Below are 20458 nucleotides of genomic sequence, written 5' to 3'. Positions count from 1 at the left end.
GCTAGAAGTTGGGTTGCTATCGTATTTTGAGTTTAAAGTAAATTGTTTTTGCGTGCTAACCCGATGCGCGTAAAAAGCCAAAATTAAAATATTACAATACCACTGTTTTAGCCCTGTTGTCACCAATGAAGTTCGCCAGCAAGAAAATGGGGGACTTTTGTAGCGCTTGGCGCATATTTACTCCAGGTGCCCCCTTGGATATATGTAGCACAGATCGAGAAACAAGTTGGTAAGTCATATGTGAATCCAGAAAAGTACATGTCTTTTATTAGCATCAACTGTGTCTAATGAATACACTGCCCAATGATATATCTTCATCATTTATAATGTAAATCATTACAAAATATTTGTTTAGCATAGTTTATTATTCAGGGTATCCCAAGGCATTATATCTTTGTACCAATTTATATGTTTGTTTGTTTGTATTAATTTCAGATAATAACCAACATTGTAGTGGCAGGAAAAATGCAAGTGCCTATTGTTTCCTGTAACAATAGATTTGCCCTTTCAAGAGTGGTGTGTAAGATGGCAGTGGCAACAATAAAAATGTATTGGCACATATTACGAGTGGAGTGCAAAATAGTTCTTTCACAAGCGCAATATTTGCACTCCACTTGTAATCTTGTATTGCCAGCGTACGCAATGGTGCGCTTGTATTTGAAGTGGCCCGCAAGACGTACACGACCTCGCGTTCGCATTGCATGGAAGCGTTGCACTCAATAGAGCACGCTTCTATAGGTTTCAATGGGAGCCTTGTTCTCATGCCGTGAGACACAGCATGAGAACCTAGCGCAGCGAATGGGCAGCAGATGTAAATATATATATATATATATATATATGAATATATGAATATTTTATATGTTTATATACACATAATAACACATATATATTTAAAGGAATACCACAGTCCCCATAAACCTCAATGTAAAGGCACACCCGCCAACGTTAACCCCTCATTAATGCTTATTGCAGTTATTTTAATAATATTAATATTTTTTATTAATATTATAAATCAAAATGAAAATTTTTAATATTTTTTATTTAATAAAAGCAACACTACACTTTTAGGGGCAATTGGGCCACATTTTGAAAATTAACGAGAGATCTATAATAGTGGTTATTTATGGTGCCCGTTTACGGTGCATAATAAATTATCGCTCCACTTGTAATCTAGCCCATTATTAGTGTTGGTAGCACTAACAAAATGTGTTTGTTTTTTTCTGGTTCAAGGACAGACAAGAGGTTTGAATTGTACTTATAGGGACAGTTTACTCAAATATTTTCTCCCCTTTAATTTGTTCCCAACTATCCACTTTACAGGCTGGAGTGTATTAAATTGTTTACAAATATTTCCATTAACCTTATATTGGCATTTGAAATAGTTATATATATACACAATGTGATAAAGTAATGAGATCTGATTATACCTACAAGCCTAACCCATTTTATTAGCTTGTGGCTTCAAAACACAAAATTAGCTCATTCATATATACAAATAAACCTTAAAAAGCAAATCTCATACATTTTATACTCTTCAGCTGGTAAAAAAAGTAATAGGAAACACATTAAGGGAAAAACAATTTTATACTATACTGTCCCTTTAAATGGACACTCAATCAAAATTAAACTTTCATTATTCAGATAGAGCATGCCATTTTAAACAGCTTTCCAATTTACTTCCATTAACTAAATGTGCACAGTCTTTTTATATTTAAACTTTTTGAGTCAACAGATCCTACTGAGCATGTGCAAGAATAAGTGTGTATGCATTTGTGAATGGCTGATGGCTGTCACATGGTACATGTATGCATTTGTGATTGGCTGATGGCTGTCACATGGTACAGGGGGAGTGGAAAAAGACATAAGTTTTAAAATTGTCAGAAAAAAAATCTACTACTCATTTGAAGTTCAGAATAAGTGCTATTGCATTGTCTTGGTATCTTGCATTTGTTGATTATGCAAATCAGCTGTGTTGACTGGTCCTATAAGTAACATTCTCCCTTGTTTCAGTCTGTCACACATTCTATACTGTGTATAATATATATATATATATATATATATATATATATAATATTTTTTCTTGCTCCTAAGAACTAGTAGTAATTACATTTTAATTTGTAACCCCCAGTACTCTCAGTATAATTAATGTAGTCACCAAAATGATACCTAAAAGAAACCTTTTTATTTTTTTTATATTGATAAAGGAAGAAGCATAGCTAAGTATCAATTATAATAAGGTCGTAAATATTAGAATAGCAATACAAATGGTAGTAAAATAGCATATAGTAGTTGCAAAATGGCGTAGTGTGTGTATGTATGTATATGTGTGTATGAATATTTACAGTATATGTATGTGTGTGTGTGTATTCCTGGATCGTTTTTCTGTTCCTCTAATATGAAATGCCAATAAATTGCCTTTTCTACCATTGGGCATTAATTACTTGTTTAGTTATTTTTTTGTGTGGAAGGTGGAGTAACGCTGTTTGCAACTGCATTTCTGGCAATATAGTAGAAGCAGATTTTCCTGTCAAAATATAATTTGGACCCTATGGTCACAGCTATGACTATACCCATTTCAATATGTCTCATTGGCAACAATATTACCGGGTCAAACAAAGACTTGGGAGTGATGGTTATAGTTCGGTTTAGATTTGAAAATTATAATTACAGCTATATGGTTAACCCATTGGCTGCCAGAGAGGACTTGCTTCTATGCCAACTTTCCTGTGTCAAAAATATTCCCTAAGATAATTTCATGGTGACCATTATGCAGCAACAATATATTCTTTGTCTACTGCAGCATTATGGTAAAGAACCTTGCTGCACCCCTTTAAAATGCTGTAGTAAAGTTATCTGTCAACAAGTTATGTCACAGCTGTTGTAAAGCCAACTCCCTAAGATGATTCAGATTTAAGGTTTTTTTAGTGTAAAATATAAAAAATTGCTGGATGCAGGAAATAGAGATTACTGGGATTTAAGTTTTAATACCATCCTGGTTCCTGATTCAGTCACAGTACAAAATGCTGTGACCTGTGTTTCTAAAGTTTCTTTGTATGACGCATCCATAGCAGGGCTTACCCAGACCTCATAGCACTAGTATCTGCCTTTGGTGATTTGCCAGTGTGACAATGTATAGGGGAGCCCTACTCATGCAATGTGCTTGTTTTTACGTGGCATCATGTTTGTGGTGCAGAATATACATAAGCAAAACACTTCAGCATGTTTTTTTTGTTTTACTTGTTTTATTTGTATTATTATAACTGTTCGTAGCAGGGTATCAATCAAACACATACATAAAAAGAGAGAAGCGCTCAACCAGGAAACAAACAATAGCATCATAGCTTGTTCTATTGCTAGTTACCAACCCAGAAGCAGCCTCTTTTTGCCCAGCATGTGCATTCCACTGAGAAGAACTTTCCTGTGGTGTATCAGTCTGGTCCTGACTAAACAGTACAGTCGAGTCCAGCCCCGAAATACCAGGCAATCCCTCTCTGAGACTTGGTAAACCCCAGATGTACGTTTAGGCCTAGTGTGGGCCTCGTCAGTGAGATGCAGCCATATCCCTTTAGGCACATTGGGCAACGGGTACACGTCTGGTTTTCCACCATTACCCTTAGGGAGACTTCCCCAAGGGTCATAATTTGAATACATAAAAAGAGAGGAGCGCTCAACCAGGGAAACGATTTATGTAATAGTTCTATGGCTAGTTAGCACCCCAGAAGTAATAAATCACAGGCTTTTACCGTGGCACACATGAATAAGAGGTTGCTTGACCCTTAGTGATGGGGTAGACCATACGTTTTTTTATTTTTTTGGGGTTAAATATTATTTCAATATGGAAATGCATTGGTCTGTATTACATAAGAGAATAATGCCTTGGGATAAAGTGAATAATAAACGCCTAGATTTAGAGTTCTGTGTTAGCCGTCAAAAGCAGCGTTAAGGGGTCCTAACGCTGCTTTTGGCCGGCCGCTGGTATTTAGAGTCAGGCAGGAAAGGTTCTAACGCTCACTTTCAAGCCACGACTTTTCCATACCGCAGATCCCCTTACGCCAATTGCGTATCCTATCTTTTCAATTGGATCTGCCTAACGCCGGTATTTAGAGTCTTGGCTGAAGTGAGCGGTAGACCCTCTACCGACAAGACTCCAGCCGCAGAAAAAAGTCAGTAGCATTATAAACTAGCGTTAGCCCAGAAAGCTCTTAACTACTGTGCTACAAAGTACACTAACAACCATAAACTACCTATGAACCCCTAAACCGAGGTCCCCCCACATCACCGCCACTATAATACATTTTTTTAACCCCTAATCTGCCGACTGCACACCGCCGCCACCTACATTTTCCCTATGAACCCCTAATCTGCTGCCCCTAACACCGCCGACCCCTATATTATATTTATTAACCCCTAATCTGCCCCCCAACGTCGCCGCTACCTTACCTACACTTATTAACCCCTAATCTGCCGACCGGACCTCGCCGCCACTATAATAAATGTATTAACCTCTAAACCGCCGCACTCCCGCCTCGCAAACCCTATAATAAATAGTATTAACCCCTAATCTGCCCTCCCTAACATCGCCGCCACCTAATTTCAAGTATTAACCCCTAATCTGCCGACCAGACCTCGCCGCTACTATAATAAATGTATAAACCCCTAAAGCTAAGTCTAACCCTAACACCCCCCTAAGTTAAATATAATTTTAATCTAACGAAATAAATTAAATCTTATTAACTAAACTATTCCTATTTAAAACTAAATACTTACCTGTAAAATAAACCCTAATATAACTACAATATAACGAATAATTATATTGTAGCTATTTTAGGATTTATATTTATTTTACAGGCAACTTTGTATTTATTTTAACTAGGTACAATAGCTATTAAATAGTTATTAACTATTTAATAGCTACCTAGTTAAAATAAGTACAAAATTACCTGTAAAATAAATCCTAACCTAAGTTACATTTAAACCTAACACTACACTATCATTAAATTAATTAAATAAATTACCTACAATTACCTACAATTAAATAAACTAAACTAAATTACAAAACCCCCCCACTAAATTACAAAAAATAAAAAAAGATTACAAGAATTTTAAGCCAATTACACCTACTCTAAGACCCCTAATAAAATAATAAAGCCCTCCAAAATAAAAAAGTTACTCTACCCTAATCTAAATTAGAAAAGTTAACAGCTCTATTACCAGCCCTTAAAAGGGCTTTTTGCGGGGCATGCCCCAAAGTAATCAGCTCTTTTGCCTGTAAAAAAAACCCCACAATACCACCCCCCAACATTACAACCCACCACCCGCATACCCCTACTCTAACCCAAACCCCCCTTAAATAAACCTAACACTACCCCCCTGAAGATCTCCCTACCTTAAGTCGTCTTCACCCAACCGGGTCGAAGTCTTCATCCGATGGGGCAGAAGAGGACATCCGGACCGGCAGACATCTTCATCCAAGTGGCATCTTCTATCTTCATCCATCCGACGAGGAGCGGCTCCATCTTCAAGACCTCCGGCTCGGAACATCCTCCTTTCCCGACGACTACCGGACGAATGAAGGTTCCTTTAAGTGACGTCATCCAAGATGGCGTCTCTCGAATTCCGATTGGCTGATAGGATTCTATCAGCCAATCGGAATTAAGGTAGGAAAAATCTGATTGGCTGATTGAATCAGCCAATCAGTTTGAGCTCGCATTCTATTGGCTGATCGGAACAGCCAATAGAATGCGAGCTCAATCTGATTGGCTGATAGGATCAGCCAATCGGATTGAACTTGAATCTGATTGGCTGATTCAATCAGCCAATCAGATTTTTCCTACCTTAATTCCGATTGGCTGATAGAATCCTATCAGCCAATCGGAATTCGAGGGACGCCATCTTCGATGACGTCACTTAAAGGAACCTTCATTCGTCGGGTAGTCGTCTGGGAAGGAGGATGTTCCGCGCCGGAGGTCTTGAAGATGGAGCTGCTCCTCGTCGGATGGATGAAGATAGAAGATGCCGCTTGGATGAAGATGTCTGCCGGTCCGGATGTCCTCTTCTGCCCGGATAGGATGAAGACTTCTGCCGGTCTGGATGTCCTCTTCTGCCCCATCGGATGAAGACCGGGTAATTTTTTTATTTTGGGGGGCTTTGTTATTTTATTAGGGGGCTTAGAGTAGGTGTAATTAGCTTAAAATTTTGCAATCTTTTTTTATTTTTTTGTAATTTAGTGTTTTGTTTTTTTATAGTTTAGTTTATTTAATTGTAGGTAATTTATTTAATTAATTTAATGATAGTGTAGTGTTAGCTTTAATTGTAACTTAGGTTAGGATTTATTTTACAGGTAATTTTGTACTTATTTTAACTATGTAGCTATTAAATAGTTAATAACTATTTAATAGCTATTGTACCTAGTTAAAATAAATACAAAGTTGCCTGTAAAATAAATATAAATCCTAAAATAGCTACAATATAATTATTCGTTATATTGTAGCTATATTAGGGTTTATTTTACAGGTACGTATTTAGTTTTAAATAGGAATACTTTAGTTAATAAGAGTTAATTTATTTTGTTAGATTAAAATTATATTTAATTTAGGGGGGTGTTAGGGTTAGGGTTAGACTTGGCTTTAGGGGTTAATGCATTTATTAGAGTAGCGGCGAGATCCGGTCGGCAGATTAGGGGTTAATACTTTAAATTAGGAGGCGGCGATGTTAGGGAGGGCAGATTAGGGGTTAATACTATTTATTATAGGGTTTGCGAGGCGGGAGTGCGGCGGTTTAGGGGTTAATACATTTATTATAGTGGTGGCAAGGTCTGGTCGGCAGATTAGGGGTTAATAAGTGTAGGTAAGGTAGCGGCGACGTTGGGGGGGGGCAGATTAGGGGTTAATAAATATAATATAGGGGTCGGCGATGTTGGGGGCAGCAGATTAGGGGTACATAGGGATAATGTAGGTGGCGGCGGTGTCCGGAGCGGCAGATTAGGGGTTAATTGTGTAATGCAGGTGTCAGCGATGTCGGGGGGGCAGATTAGGGGTTAATAAGTGTAAGGTTAGGGGTGTTTAGACTCGGGGTTCATTTTAGGGTGTTAGGTGCAGACTTAGAAAGTGTTTCCCCATAGGAAACAATGGGGCTGCGTTGGGAGCTGAACGCTGCTTTTTTGCAGGTGTTAGGTTTTTTTTCATCCCAAACTGCCCCATTGTTTCCTATGGGGGAATCGTGCACGAGCACGTTTTAGCTGCTTACCGCTACCGTAAGCAACGCTGGTATTGAGGGTTGAAGTGGCTGTACATTAGGCTCAACGCACCCTTTTTGGAGCCTAACGCAGCCCTTCAGACAACTCTAAATACCAGCGTTGTCTTAAGGGTGCGTTGGGAAAAAAGCGGCGTTAGCTACGCGGGTCTTTACCGACAAAACTCTAAATCTAGCCGAAAGTATGCTAAATATTTTTTTTTTTAATGATTTACATGTAAATGGTGAAGTTAAATCATGAGGTAGTGTATTTCATTAGACGCAACAGATACTAATAAAAGGCATGTACATGTGACTCTGCACTCCCCTTCACTTACCAACTTGTTTCTTGATCTGTGCTTTTATATCCCTGGGGCATTGACAAGGGGAACTCCAGAACCTGCCCTCTGATTATGTTTTGCCTTGTTGCAGTTAAAGGGACAATCAACACTAAAATTGTTATTGTTTTATAAGTTAGATAACACCTTTACTACTCATTCCCCAGCTTTGCACAACCAACATTTTTATATATTGTTAACATTCATTTGCTTTTCACAACAGGATCCTCCAAGTTCATGTGAGTCATATAGATAACATTGTACTCACTCCGTGGGTTCTGCACAACACAGCTTAACCCCTTAACGACCAAGGACGTGCCAGGTACGTCCTGCAAAAACTCGCTTCCAGCAGCTCTCAGGGTAGTGCAGTGATGCCTCGATATTGAGGCATCCTGCAATACCCTTTTTCAAGCATCCGATGCAGAGAGAGCCACTCTGTGGCCCTCTCTGCACCAGTAGCGATGGGAGGCAGGTGGGCGGTCCATCGCTACCTGGCATCCGGTTCCTGGAAATGCAATGTGCACGCCGGGAGCGTGCGGTTGGTTGGCCTGCGCGTGTGTGCGCGCGCAGCAACCACTGCCACCAATGATCCAGGGAATTGCAGTGTGAGAGGGAGGGGGGGAGAAATAAAAATAAATATCAAAGGATCTGGGAGGAGGCGGGGGGAAGCTACACTACAGAAAAAGCTATTCTAAAAATTTTGGGGGGCAAACTGGGTACTGGCAGACAGCTGCCAGTAGCCAAAATGGCGGCAAATAGGTAGGGGGGGTTAGAGAGCTGTTGGGGGGGGGATCAGGGAGGTTGGGGGCTAAGGGGGGTCCATCACAGCTGAATAGATACATTTCTTTTGCAAGATGTACCGAGTCCACGGATTCATCCTAACTTGTGGGATATTGTCCTTCCTGACAGGAAGTAGCAAAGAGAGCACCACAGCAGAGCTGTCTATATAGCTCCCCCCTTAACTCCACCCCCCAGTCATTCTCTTTGCTGGCTCTAAGCAGGAAGGGTAAAGAGAAGAGGTGTTAAACTGTTTTATTTTATCTTCAATCAAGTGTTTGTTATTTTTAAATGGTACCGGTGTTGTACTATTTACTCTCAGGGAGGACATAGATGAAGATTTCTGCCTGGAGGATGATGATCTTAGCATTTGTAACTAAGGTCCACTGCTGTTCCCATATGAGCTGAGGAGTACAGGAAAACTTCAGTGTGAGGAACGGTTTCTTGCTATACAGCAATGAGGTATGTTCAGTCATATTTTCTGCAGAGACTGTGTTAACTCAGAAAGGCTGACAGTGTCCCCATTATGGGAAGGGGAAGCAGTAATCCTAGTGTTATCAGAGGTTTTTACTAGCTTGCATAAAGGGTTAATTTTTTGCGGGCACTCAGTTTGTTATGTGAATTTGGGACAAACGTTTTTGTGTCTGGGAGTAACGTTTTATGGAACATTTGCTTGAGGGTTCTTTGGGGTTGTTTATAACCCACATGGCTTTCAGGCAGAATTGAAGCTTTAAACCCCATATTATCGCTTCCTAAGGGCAGGTAGGGCCACAACAGAGCTGTGGCAAGGTGCTTTAGGGGGTTTTAACCGGTTTTAGACCATTATCAATCCGTTTTTTTCATTTGGGGGTCTATTGCTTTTTTACTTGTGGTGCAATCCTTCTAAAGCTTAGTGAGTACACTGTTAAAATTTCAGAAATGTTGAAGCAATTGTAACCTGTTTTGCAGTTTGTGTATGCCTTTTTTTCTCTTAAAGGTACAGTACCGTTTTTGCAAATTGTGTTTCTTTCATTAAATAAAGTATTTTCCAAGCTTGCTTGCTTCATTACTAGCCTGTTAAACATGTTTGACACTGAGGAAACTCATTGTTCAATTTGTTTAGAAGTCATTGTGGAACCCTCTCTAAGAATGTGTCCCAATTGTACTGATATGTCTATAAATTGCAAACAGCATATTTCGACTTAGAAGAATGTGGCATTAAATGATTCTCAGACAGAAGGAAATCAGGTTTCGCCATCTAGTTCTCCCCAAGTGTCACAACCAGTTACGCCCGCACAAGCGACACCAAGTACTTCTAGTGTGTCTAATTCTTTCACCTTGCAAGATATGGCTTCAGTTATGAATACTACCCTCACAGAGGTTTTATCTAAACTGCTAGGGTTGCAAGGGAAGCGCAGTAGCTCTGGGTTAAGAACAAATGCTGAGCCTTCTGACTCTTTAGTAGCCGTATCCAATATTCCCTCACAATGTTCTGAGGTAAGGATGAGGGATTTGCTGTCTGAGGGAGAGATTTCTGATTCAGGAAAGATGTTCCCTCAGACAGATTCAGATATGACGGCATTTAAATTTAAGCTAGAGCACCTCCGTTTATTGCTCAGGGAGGTTTTAGCTACTCTGGATGATTCTGACCCTATTGTCGTTCCAGAGAAATTGTGTAAAATGGACAAATATTTAGAGGTTCCTGTTTACACTGATATTTTTCCGGTCCCTAAGAGGATTTCGGACATTGTTACTAAGGAGTGGGTTAGACCAGGTATTCCGTTCGCTCCCCCTCCTGTTTTTAAGAAAATGTTCCCCATTTCTGACACCATAAAGGACTCATGGCAGACGGTCCCTAAGGTGGAGGGAGCTATTTCTACTCTGGCTAAGCATACAACTATACCTATTGAAGACAGTTGTGCTTTCATTGATCCTATGGATAAAAAGTTAGAGGGTCTCCTAAAGAAAATTTTTGTTCATCAGGGTTTTCTTCTTCAACCTATAGCGTGCATTGCTCCGGTAACCACTGCAGCTGCTTTTTGGTTTGAGGCTCTAGAAGAGGCTCTTCAGATGGAGACCCCACTGGATAATATTTTGGACAGAATTAAGGCCCTTAAGTTGGCTAATTCTTTTATTACAGACGCCGCTTTTCATCTTGCTAAGTTAGCGGCAAAGAATTTAGGTTTTGCCATTTTAGCGCAAAGAGCGTTATGGCTTAAGTCCTGGTCAGCTGATGTGTCATCTAAATCTAAGCTTTTGACCATCCCTTTCAAAGGTAAGACCCTATTCGGGCCTGCGCTGAAAGAGATCATTTCAGACATCACAGGAGGGAAGGGTCATGCCCTCCCTCAAGATAAGTCAAATAAGACAAGGACCAAACAAAATAATTTTCGTTCCTTTCGAAACTTTAAGGGTGGTCCCGCTTCCTCTTCCCCTGCTGCAAAGCGAGAGGGGAACTTTGCTCAATCCAACCTGGAGACCTAGCCAGGCTTGGAACAAGGGTAAACAGGCCAAAAAGCCTGCTGCTGCCACTAAGACAGCATGAAGGGGTAGCCCCCGATCCGGGACCGGATCAAGTAGGGGGCAGACTTTCTCTCTTTGCTCAGACCTGGGCAAGAGACGTTCAGGACTCCTGGGCCGTAGAAATTGTAACCCAGGGGTATCTCCTAGATTTCAAAGATTCTCCTCCAAGGGGGAGATTCCATCTTTCTCAATTGTCTGTAAACCAGACAAAAAGAGAGGCGTTCTTACGCTGTGTAGAAGACCTTTTTAGCATGGGAGTGATCTGCCCAGTTCCGAAAACAGAACAGGGGCAAGGTTTCTACTCCAATCTGATTGTGGTTCCCAAAAAAGAGGGAACCTTCAGACCAATTCTAGATCTCAAGATCCTAAACCAATTCCTAGGAGTTCCATCCTTCAAGATGGAGACCATTCGGACTATTTTACCAATGATCCAGGAGGGTCAATATATGACTACCGTGGATCTAAAGGATGCGTATCTACACATTCCTATCCACAAAGATCATCACCGGTTCCTCAGGTTTGCCTTTCTGGACAGGCATTACCAGTTTGTGGCTCTTCCCTTCGGGTTGGCCACGGCGCCAAGAATCTTCACAAAGGTGCTAGGGTCCCTTCTGGCGGTCCTAAGGCCGAGGGACATAGCAGTGGCGCCTTATCTAGACGACATCTTAATTCAAGCGTCGACTTTCCAACTTGCCAAGTCTCACACGGACTTAGTGTTGGCCTTTCTAAGATCTCATGGGTGGAAGGTGAATGTGAAAAAGAGTTCTTATTCCTCTCACAAGAGTTCCATTCCTGGGAACTCTGATAGATTCGGTGGACATGAAAATTTTTCTGACGGAGGTCAGGAAATCAAAGATTTTAACCACCTGCCAAGCTCTTCATTCCATTCCTCGGCCGTCAGTGGCTCAGTGTATGGAGGTAATCGGACTTATGGTAGCGGCAATGGACATAGTTCCGTTTGCTCGCTTGCATCTCAGACCACTGCAACTATGCATGCTCAAACATTGGAATGGGGATTGTGCAGATTTATCTCCTCAGATAAATCTGGATCAAGAGACCAGAGACTCTCTTCTTTGGTGGTTGTCACAAGATCACCTGTCCAGGGGAATGTGTTTCCGCAGGCCAGCGTGGGTTATTGTGACGACGGAAGCCAGCCTACTGGGCTGGGGTGCAGTCTGGAATTCCCTGAAAGCACAGGGTTTGTTGACTCGGGAGGAGGCCCTCCTACCGTTAAATATTCTGGAATTAAGAGCGATATTCAATGCGCTTCAGGCGTGGCCTCAGCTGGCTTCGGCCGGATTCATCAGGTTTCAGTCGGACAACATCACGACTGTAGCTTATATCAATCATCAGGGGGGAACAAGGAGTTCCTTGGCGATGATAGAAGTTTCCAGGATAATCCGATGGGCAGAGGCTCACTCTTGCCATCTATCAGCGATCTATATCCCAGGGGTGGAGAACTGGGAGGCAGATTTTCTAAGTCGTCAGACTTTTCATCCGGGGGAGTGGGAGTTCCATCCGGAGGTGTTTGCTCAACTGGTTCAGCTATGGGGCACACCAGAATTGGATCTGATGGCGTCTCGTCAGAACGCCAAACTTCCTCGTTACAGATCCAGGTCAAGGGATCGTCAGGCAGTACTGATAGATGCTCTAGCAGTACCCTGGTCGTTCAAGCTTGCTTATGTGTTTCCACCATTCCCTCTCCTTCCACGTCTGATTGCCAGAATCAAACAGGAGAGAACTTCAGTGATTTTGATAGCGCCTGCGTGGCCACGCAGGACTTGGTATGCAGACCTGGTAGATATGTCATCTCTGCCACCATGGACTCTGCCACTGAGACGGGACCTTTTGATTCAAGGTCCATTCAAGCATCCAAATCTAATTTCTCTGCAACTGACTGCTTGGAAATTGAACGCTTGATTTTATCAATGCGGGGTTTCTCTGAGTCGGTCGTAGATACCTTGGTTCAGGCTCGAAAGCCTGTTACTAGGAAGATCTATCATAAGATATGGCGTAAATATCTTTTTTGCTGCAAATCCAAAGGCTACTCATGGAGTAAGATCAGGATTCCTAGGATTTTGTCTTTTCTCCAAGAACGATTGGAGAAAGGATTGTCCGCTAGTTCCTTAAAGGGACAGATATCTGCTTTGTCTATTCTGTTGCACAAGCGTCTGGCAGATGTCCCAGACGTTCTGGTTTTTTGTCAGGCTTTAGTTAGAATTAAGCCTGTGTTTAAACCTGTTGCTCCGCCATGGAGTCTAAATTTAGTTCTTAAAGTTCTTCAGGGGGTTCCGTTTGAACCCATGCATTCCATAGATATTAAGCTTCTATCTTGGAAAGTTCTGTTTCTAGTTGGTATCTCTTCAGCTCGAAGAGTTTCTGAACTATCTGCATTACAATGTGACTCGCCTTATCTTGTTTTCCATGCTGATAAGGTGGTTTTGCGTACCAAACCTGGGTTCCTCCCTAAGGTTGTTTCTAACAGGAATATCAATCAGGAAATTGTTTTTCCTTCTCTGTGTCCTAATCCTTCTTCTAAGAAGGACCGTCTGTTGCACAACTTGGACGTGGTTCGTGCCTTGAAGTTTTATTTGCAGGCAACCAAAGATTTTCGCCAAACATCTTCTTTGTTTGTTGTCTATGCTGGAAAGCGTAGAAGTCAAAAGGCTACGGCTACCTCTCTTTCCTTTTGGCTGAAAAGCATCATCCGTTTGGCTTATGAGACTGCTGGACAGCAGCCTCCTGAAAGAATTACAGCTCACTCCACTAGAGCGGTGGCTTCCACATGGGCTTTTAAAAATGATGCTTCTGTTGAACAGATTTGTAAGGCTGCGACTTGGTCTTCGCTTCATACCTTTTCCAAATTTTACAAACTTGATACTTTTGCTTCATCTGAGGCTATATTTTGGAGAAAGGTTTTGCAAGTAGTGGTGCCTTCCGTTTAGGTTCCTGTCTTGTCCCTCCCTTCATCCGTGTCCTAAAGCTTTGGTATTGGTATCCCACAAGTTAGGATGAATCCGTGGACTCGGTACATCTTGCAAAAGAAAACAAAATTTATGCTTACCTGATAAATGTCTTTCTTTTGCGATGTACCGAGTCCACTGCCCGCCCTGTCTATTCAAGACCGATAGTATTTTTTATGTAAACTTCAGTCACCTCTGCACCTTATAGTTTCTCCTTTTCTTCCTTGGCCTTCGGTCGAATGACTGGGGGGGTGGAGTTAAGGGGGGAGCTATATAGACAGCTCTGCTGTGGTGCTCTCTTTGCTACTTCCTGTCAGGAAGGACAATATCCCACAAGTTAGGATGAATCCGTGGACTCGGTACATCGCAAAAGAAAGAAATTTATCAGGTAAGCATAATTTTTTTTTTGTTTTAAAAACAAACAAAGGCCTTTTATTTTATTACTGGCAGACTTTCTGCCAGTACTTAAGATGGCGGGGACAATTTTGGGGTAGGGGAGGGAAGAGAGATGTTTGGGAGGAATCGGGGTGGGATGTGTCAGGTGGGAGGCTGATCTCTACACTAAAGCTAAAATTAACCCTGCAAGCTCCCTACAAGCTACCTAATTAACCCCTTCACTGCTGGGCATAATACAAGTGTGGTGCGCAGTGGCATTTAGCTGCCTTCTAATTGCCAAAAAGCAACGCCACAGCCATATATGGCTGCTATTTTTGAACAAAGGGGATCCCAGAGAAGCATTTACAACCATTTGTGCCATAATTGCACAAGCTGTTTTTAAATAATTTCAGTGAGAAAAGTTTGTGAACGTTTTTTTTTTTTATTTGATCACATTTAGCGGTGAAATAATGGCATGAAATATACCAAAATGGGCGTAGATCAATACTTTGGGTTGTCTTCTAAAATAAAATATATACATGTCAAGGGATATTCAGGTATTCCTGACAGATATCAGTGTTCTAATGTAACTATCGCTAATTTTGAAAAAAAGAAAAAAAAAAAGATTTGGAAATAGCAAAGTGCTACTTGTATTTATTGCCCTTTAAAGGGACTCTGAACCCAAAATTTTTCTTTTGGAATAAAGAAAGAGCATGCAATTTTAAGCAACTGTCTAATTTACTCCTATTATCAATTTTTCTTCGTTCTCTTGCTATCATTATTTGAAAAAGAAGCCATCTAAGCTTTTTTTTGGTTTCAGTACTCTGGACAGCACTTTTTTATTGGTGGATGAATTTATCCACCAATCAGCAAGGACAACCCATATTGTTCACCAAAAATGGGCCGGCATCTTAACTTACATTCTTGCATTTCAAATAAAGATACCAAGAGAATGAAGAAAATTTGATAATAGGAGTAAATTCGAAATTTGCTTAAAATTTCATGCTCAATCTGAATCTAATAAAATTTTTGGGTACAGTGTCCCTTTAACTTGCAAAGAACATGTAAACTGGGTATTTCTAAATTCAGGACAAAATTTAGAAACTATTTAGCATGGTTATGTGTTGGTGGTTGTAGATGTGTAACAGATTTTGAGGGTCAAAGTTAGAAAAAGTGTTTTTGTTTCAGTTTTTTCATCATATTTTATATTTTATTTATAGTAAATTATAAGATATGATGAAAATAATGGTATCTTTAGAAAGTCCATTTAATGGCGAAAAAAACGGTATATAATATGTGTGGGTACAGTAAATGAGTAAGGAAAATTACAGCTAAGCACCGCAGAAATATAAAAATAGCCTTGGTCCCAAACGGTCAGAGAATGGAAAAGTGCTGTGGTCCTTAAAGGACCAGTCAACACAGTAGGTTTGCATAATCAACAAATGCAAGATAACAAGACAATGCAATAGCACTTAGTCTAAACTTCAAATGAGTATTAGATTTTTTTTTCTGACAATTTTAAAAGTTATGTCTTTTTCCACTCCCCCTGTACCATGTAACAGCTATCAGCCAATCACAAATGCATACACATACCATGTGACAGCAATCAGCCATTCACAAATGCATACACGCTTATTCTTGCACATGCTCAGTAGGAGCTGGTGACTCAAAAGTTTAAATATAAAAAGACTGTGCACATTTTGTTAATGGAAGTAAATTGGAAAGTTGACACTAAACCTATTTTTTTTTTTTCTTTCATGATTCAGATAGAGCATGCAATTTTAAGCAACTTTCTAATTTAGTCCTATTATCAATTTTTCTTCTTTCTCTTGCTATCTTTATTTAAAAGCAGGAATGTGATGCATAGGAGCCGGACCATTTTTGGTTGAGAACCTGGGTTATGCTTGATAATTGGTGGGTAAATTTAAAGGATTACTTTCCGTTATAATTTTTAAGCTAAACAACTAACATATTAAAGTTAATAAACATTAATTAAAACCTACTGACCTATATTTTCTCCAAAACAAAGTTTCATAACGTTCTAAAAGTTATATCTTTTATTTGCCGATGCCCACTATTTTCAGCACTGCATGTTCAAAATACTTAAACCAATGAAATTGTGTTTAAAGCGCCATTTTGAAACCTAGGTATTGTAAACGGATTTGTACAGAGCAAAGGATACCTGCATAGTGGGTTTGGAAAACAATTAAAATTGCAGACAAGATTTCTGATATACGGTAGAGATATGTTAATGAAATGCTATTGATAAAAAGCGTATTTGGGGTAATTAGTTAGTAACGGGAACCTGTGGATGACAGATAGAAGAGGCGCCTCATGGGACAAGTATCGTTTTAGACAGCAATGGGACACACATAAGCGGCGAACCCCCCACACAGAGTGTTACTCACAAGAGCGGCGGTACAAACGTGTACCCAGACAGGCAGCCTGATGAAACGACTATTTGTTGAGAAACGCGTTGCTGTACGCTTGTTTTTATCTGTTTGTACTCAATAAATGTATCTTTGAGCACATCACACCTGCCTGTTTTCTATTACCATTGCCGCTGGAGGATTTTGGCTACGTTCCGGATCCCCTTTGGAGGTCCGCTGTGTCGAGTTCCCTTCGACTCTATTGGTTCCCCTGCTGGGTTTACTCTGACGCCGCTTGCTGAGTGACGTTTGCCTAGCGTACTGAGTTTACGCCTGTCTGACGGGCGACCTTTGGTTCCGTCCTGCCTGTCTGGGTACACGTTTGTACCGCCGCTCTTGTGAGTAACACTCTGTGTGGGGGGTTCGCCGCTTATGTGTGTCCCATTGCTGTCTAAAACGATACTTGTCCCATGAGGCGCCTCTTCTATCTGTCATCCACAGGTTCCCGTTGTCCACTCATCATCCCTGAGAGAGCTGCCTGGATTTCCGTTTGCCGAATCCGCCATTAGCCATATGCTGTGATCATTTGCGCACTTCTATAGAGACTCTGTGTGCTTTCTCGGTTCTCTATAATCTAGTAATTAGTTAGTAACAGGCATAGAAAATATTTACTTACAGTGGCCCTTTAAGCCTCCAATAAGCAAGCAGTATCCATGGTGCTGAACCTAAAATGGGCTGGCTGCTAAAATTTATATTTCTGCTTTTAAAATAAAGATAGCAAGAGAACAAAGAAAATTTGATAGGAATAAATTAGAAAGTTGCTTAAAATTGCATGCTCTATCTGAATCATGAAAGAAAAAATATGGGTTTAGTGTCCCTTTTAAATGCAAATCAATAGATAATAAATAAAAAGTCATGTGATCAGGGGGCTGTAAAAAGAGGCTTAGATACAAAGTAATCACAGAGGTAAAAAGTATATTAATGTTGGCTGTGCAAAACTGGGGAATGGATAATAAAGGGATTTTCTTCCTAATGGGAAAGAGTCCACAGCCGCATTCATTACTTATGGGAAATAAGAACCTGGCCACCAGGAGGAGGCAAAGACCCACCAGCCAAAGGCTTAAATACTCCTCCCACTTCCCCTATCCCCCAGTTATTCTTTGCCTTTCGTCCCAGGAGGTGCTACCCTTCGTCACGAGATGGGAGTTTTAAGTAGTCCTGTCAGTCTCTCGTGTGAGGGCCTGGGCGAAAGTGAGAGTCCAGAGATGCAGTGGGAGCTTCCCCTGCGACACCATCCCGATTCGTATTCACAGCTCCTTTCGGCACTTGGCATTGTCGAACTTCGCTTCGATACCTGCTGTCCTCTCTCAAGTCCATGGCGGAGGCGATGCTATTATTCGTCACACTTGAAGGGCCGTGTTCTTGTTCCACGGCGTGGATTCCGGTAAGATTGTTTCATGTTATTACGTTACTGTAATGTAATTTGTTGTAACAGTTCAGTATGGGCCTCATTGGGGCTCCTTCTACTCGATCTAGGAATCAAGGGATTATCTCCCGTTTAAAGGGGTTTTGTGAACAGGATGGTATCGTTGGCTAGGCTTGTCCTTGAGCTCTTAGACTTGCTTGTTTGATATGGGGCCTATTTTGCCACCTTTTGGTTGGCACTTTTTGGATTTCGCGGCATCTGGTTACTGTGCGTGTGTACGCTTGGGTGGGTATTCTTCCCCTTCCGCATTCCTGACCGAGTGGCGACGGTGGAAAGAGTATGCTCCGCTGAGGCCTGCTCATAGGAGGTGGTGAGTGCGCCAGCCATTGTAGGTGTCAGGTGCCAGTTTTTTTCCAATTTGCGTTCTTATTTGAAGTCTAGCCATGGAGTATTCTAATGCACAGACTATTTTGATATCTGATTCCGAGTCGTCCTCGGATGAGGACTGTAATTTGGGTCTGTTATCGCAAGTCTGCCAATCTTGTCTTTCGTGCCTACATGGGTTGCCGGGTCCCTCGGGCTCTCTGAGACTTGTTGCTTGATCCGCCATCACAGATTGGAGAGACCGGTTGCTCCGTTAGAGTATTCCCCTGCCTGGTGCGGTCTCCTGAGGCTTTCCGGAAGTCGTATGAAGGAGTGCTGAGACGGGGTTAAGAACAATATACCCATGGAAGCCGGTGAACAGTACTGTGGAGTGGTGATTGTGCTAGTTATATTTTAAAACATTGTACGTGCGATTTTAACAGCGCTTGGTGTTTTATTGTTATTAACAGTGTTACTCTTAGAGTGGTATGCGCTCTGTGTTTTTTCTATTTCTACAGCTTTAATTGGAATCAGGAGCACAGCCCTGATATCTACACTAGAGCAGCATCCACGCATTTTATTACTACTTGGGAAGTATTTTACTAATATTATTTCTGTTTTATTTTCAAACCTTCTCACATTTGGGTCTGATGCTTGAAGGTGGCCTTGCTTTACTCAGGTGTTTATACTGGGCTCACTGTTTGTGATTGTATGGTATTGTACACGTCATTTGGCTCATATATACATTGTATCACTTTTCTCTGTTGAGCACAAACCTGCATGTTCTTTCAATTTGTACTTGATATATGAAACCTGAGCAGAGAAGCGCAGCTTAATTTTATGTAACTGCAGATACATGGTTCCTTCTGGGCGGATGCCTGCGGGTGCCCTTGTTTGTTCTTTTATCCAGTCCGGATTATTTATTTATTGCTTCCCTATGGGAATTCTTGGATTGCTCGATTTACTTTCTTTTACAGAAATTGTTCCCAGATCTTATCCGGAGTTGTTGGTGTGTTTTGTTGCTTGTTAGTGACGCACGTTTTGCCTGGCGGGTCCGGTAGGACTTGCAGGTTCACTTGTTCAGTGTTCGTTTATTTCACACAAAAAAAAGAAAGAACTATACTAATACTGCATTTTAGATCTGTGGGTCTGGATGTCAGAAGCGTTTGGGCTGGCCTGTGGCAGTTCTGCTTCAGACATAGGGCCGGTGGTGTCTCACTGTGTTCCTTATAGCTCAGGTGCTGGGCTGTGGTCCTTGCTATTTTGTGCGGTTATGACATTCGAGATGCCCTTTTGACTCGTGGTCATGGTCTAGTTTGATCGATACGTGGACTCTTAGGAGTCTGACACAAACTTGAAGGATGTGTGGTGTAGTGGTTCGCTCCGTCGCTCCTGCAGTTAAAGGTTGGGGGTTGAACCCGAGCGTGAAGCGCCTGCCTTCTGATCTGTAGTTGCTATTCTTCCATGGCAGTAGTTGTTTCTAATGGGACCTCTAGAGGTGGTTGGTTTCACTATCTTCACCTCTGGGAGCTTTTATGCTCGGGTTATGTGGTTTTCCTTTTTTGGTGCTGCCACTAGAGTTGTAGGTCCTTATGTCGCCCCTTTTTAGTGTTTAGGACCAGGTGACCTCTGTCCTAGGATTCTACTGTCCGTTGATTTAGGTTGCGGTTTTCATCACACTGTCTCCTTTGCGGAGATTGTTCGTCGGAACAGACTTTGGGAGTTGTACGTTGGGCTTCACGATGGCTTAGGGCAGACTTCGTTCCCTTCAAAGCTGAAGGCCAAGACTTCGAATCCAGCTCTGGCTTGTTGTTTCTTCAGCGAGTACCCTTTTTCACTGATGGGTTCCTAATAGCCTTGTTTAATTTGTGACTTGCAGGCGACCGAATGTCCTCCCTATTAGATTTTAGTGGGAATCTGGATGTGGACCTAGGGCTCCGGCGGTCTGGTTTCTCCTGTCCGTGGATTTTCCCTTGGACCTTAGAATTGAGATTAGGATGTGCTCCTTTGTCTCATTTATGGGGAGTTGAAAAGTTTCCGTTTCTCTTCCCGGTTGTCAAGCTGGGCTGGGGGTTTTGCCTCCATGAGGCCCTGCTGTTCGCCTTATGTCCTGAT

At 41.5% G+C, this 20458-nt stretch overlaps 1 protein-coding gene across 2 annotated transcripts in view; it reads left to right on the top strand.

Moving 5' to 3' along the window:
- NCOA2 (nuclear receptor coactivator 2) overlaps positions 1–20458 on the top strand; it is an 884149-nt gene that overhangs the window by 180274 nt on the left and 683417 nt on the right. The window contains exon 3 of one of the 2 annotated variants that reach the window (XM_053715110.1): positions 112–229. The exons of the other annotated variant lie outside the window; for it this stretch is intronic. The gene's annotated coding sequence lies outside the window, so the exon portion shown is untranslated. The remainder of the gene's footprint in view (positions 1–111; positions 230–20458) is intronic. 2 annotated transcript variants of the gene reach the window in all.

The sequence above is a fragment of the Bombina bombina genome, chromosome 5, assembly GCF_027579735.1.
Source record: "Bombina bombina isolate aBomBom1 chromosome 5, aBomBom1.pri, whole genome shotgun sequence".
In the NCBI taxonomy this organism is placed as follows: domain Eukaryota; kingdom Metazoa; phylum Chordata; class Amphibia; order Anura; family Bombinatoridae; genus Bombina; species Bombina bombina.
The sequence above is the reverse complement of the archived record's forward strand: the minus strand, read 5'-3'. Positions and strand labels throughout refer to the sequence as shown.